The sequence below is a fragment of the Octopus bimaculoides genome, chromosome 7 (assembly GCF_001194135.2).
Source record: "Octopus bimaculoides isolate UCB-OBI-ISO-001 chromosome 7, ASM119413v2, whole genome shotgun sequence".
In the NCBI taxonomy this organism is placed as follows: domain Eukaryota; kingdom Metazoa; phylum Mollusca; class Cephalopoda; order Octopoda; family Octopodidae; genus Octopus; species Octopus bimaculoides.
In genome coordinates this window covers 82,000,679-82,003,882 of record NC_068987.1, presented here as the reverse complement: position 1 = coordinate 82,003,882, position 3,204 = coordinate 82,000,679, and positions in this window count along the sequence as shown.

Below are 3,204 nucleotides of genomic sequence, written 5' to 3'. Positions count from 1 at the left end.
ATATATATATATATATATATATATATATATATATATATTTCATTTATAAAAAACGTAAATATGAAAGAAGAAGCACACTCTAAAATGTAGAGCAGTGTATATTAAAAATGGAGAAGGCCTAAGGTAATCCCATAAACTGGCTTTCTCCAATTTTAATATATATACATATCATCAGCATCATTGTCGTTTAACATCCACTTTCCATGATGGCATGGGTTAGATGGTTTGACTGAGGACTAGCAAGCCAGATGACTGCACGAGGCTCCAATCTGATCTGGCAAGGTTTCTACAGCTGGATGTCCTACCCAACACCAACCACTCCAAGAGTGTAGTGGGTGCTTTTTACATGTCACCGGCATGAGGGCCAGTCAGGTGGTACTGGCATCAACCACGCTTGAATGGTGCTTTTTATGTGCCACCAGCATGGGAACCAGTTATGCGACACTGGCATGGAAAACAGATGTTAAACGATGATGATGATGATGATATATATATATCATCATCATCGTTTAATGTCTACCTTCCATGCTAGCATGGGTGGGACATATATATATATATGTAACAGGTTTAGTTTCTCATGGCAATGGTCAGCCTGAGACTAAAGTAGAAAACACTCAAGTTGCTGCATAGTGGGACTGAACCCCAAGCTATGTAGTTGCAAAGCAAGTATCTTAACCACACAGCCATGCCTGCTATGTGTTCGTATAAACTTTTGTGGTTATCTTCTAGCATCTTTGTAAGTTTTTGAAGACTCTTCCATTTTCTGCACATAGTATTATATACACACACACACACACACACACACACACACGCACACACACACACACACACACACACACACATATATATATATATACAAACACACAAACGCATATGCATATAAATATATATGCATATATATATATATATATATATATATATATATATATACACTGACACACACACATATATATAAATATATATGCATATATATATATATATGTATGTATGTATAACCTTTCAATATCTGCTTTTACTCACATGTTTCATTCTAAATGTTGTCATTAATTGTTTTACTTATTTTCTCTTCATAATCTCTTTAATTTGCTCATCTGCCAGTTTATTACATTAAACACACAGCTTATTACTATTTCAGTTACAATATGAAGGCCTAGCCATTTGTTCACAGTGTTTTTTTGTTTTTTGTTTTTTTTTCCCTGTGCAAAACAGTAGTAAATGTGTCTATATCTTTATACTAAAAGTGTCAAATTTTCCCATCACAGAAGTGTTAGACAGAACATTTTTGACACTTCAGAGTCGATAGTAATATTAAGAAATAGACAAAACAGTAAATGTAACAGTTTGTGTGTGTGTGTGTGTGTGTGTTCTTAAATGAATAAAGTGAGTCTCTTCCATGATGCATTTTATGATTTAGCTGTTTCAGTCTTTTTTTTTTTTTTTTGCGGCCATGCTGGGGCACTGCATTGAAGAATTTAGTTGAATAAATAAACCCCTGTTCATATTTTTAAAAATCTGGTGCTTTTTCTATTGGTCACTCTTGCCGAACCACTATGCTATGGGGATGTGAACAAACCAACACTGGTTGTCAGGTGATAGAAGAGGGGGACAAATACAAACCCAAATAGAAACACACACATACACGATGGTATCCTTTCAGTTTCCTATTTCATTATTGCCCACAAGAGGCTAAGTATAGAGGGGACAAACAAGGACAGACAAAGGGATTAAGTCGACCTCAGTACGTAACTGGTACTTTACATTGACCCCAGTGCGTAACTGGTACTTTATTTACCGACCCCGAAAGGATGAAAAGCAAAGTCGACCTCAGTGGAATTGAACTCAGAACGTAACGGCAGACAAAATGCTGCTAAGCCTTTCACCCAGTATGCTAACGTTTCTGCCAGTTAGCCCCCATCAACCAAATTCACTCACAAGGCATCGGTTGAACCGGCACTATACTAGAAGGCACTTACCCAAGGTGCCGCACAGTGGGACTGAACCTGAAATCATGTAGTCACATAGCAACCTTCTTAACCACACAGCCACATTCTGCTTTCAGCACTTGGTTCTAAAAACCAAGTCGTTCAACAAACAACTACAATTCTAAACTTCATTCTACTGTATGTTCTACATTTAACCATATGTTGATATACAAACTTCCTTCCTTCTTCAGGTTTTTTTTCCTTTCTTTTTCATTATTATTGTTCAGCATCCTAATTTAGTTCCCTACTTTTTATTTGCAATATGTCATCCTGAAGATTATCACTCTTTTGCAGAAAGCTTTAATTCAACCATATTAAATGATTGCCATAACAACTTTAGCCTACAAACTATTAATTCTAAACAGAATAAGTGGAGAGTCTTCTAAGAATATATTTTGTTTTTCTTGTTAATATTTATTGCTTGTATATCATCTTCGTTATTATTTTTATTATTGTTGGGTCTTGTCAACTGGACAAAGCTGTGATGGAAGAGTGATCCTCGTACTCTTACATTTTGTACTTGTTGATTTGGATACATGTTTCAAGACCATGTATAACCAGCAAGTTCTCAAAGTAGTGCCACTTCTGTCGCCTCATCTGTCTACATATGAGTACCCTTGCTGCTACCGCCATAGCCATCTTCACCTCACCCCATGCCTGGGCAAAATAAAGCAAAGGGCTGCCAGAATCATTGGGATAGAATGCTCAGTGGCGTTTCCTTTAGCTTTGTATGTTCTGAGTTCAATTACCATCATGATCAACTTTGCTTTTCACCCTTTCGGGGTCACTAAAATAAATTAGCAGTCAAGGACTGAGATCAATGTAATCAACTTGCCTCCTTCCCTAAAAATTATTGGCTTTGTGCCAACAATTATTATTATTATCATTATTATTATTATTATTGAATGAGAGAGCAGTGCATGCCATCAAAGTAACACTGGGGTAAAATATACAAAGCCCATTATACCCATCATGACTACCAGTCTGATAAGGGTACACCAGGCACATGCATCACAACCATATGTGCGTGACATGGTGATCTCATATCAAGATAAACAGCGCATGACCTCGCAGGTGGGGCCCAGATAGAATTTTCTTCAGGTCGAGTAGTCCATCCTGCTCAAAAGGTTCCTGAATAAGGTTTGTTTAAGGATGTTGAGCAAAACACCCATGTTTCCAAAGGTGAATTATTCAAACTCCAAAGAATTCCTTTCAACACATG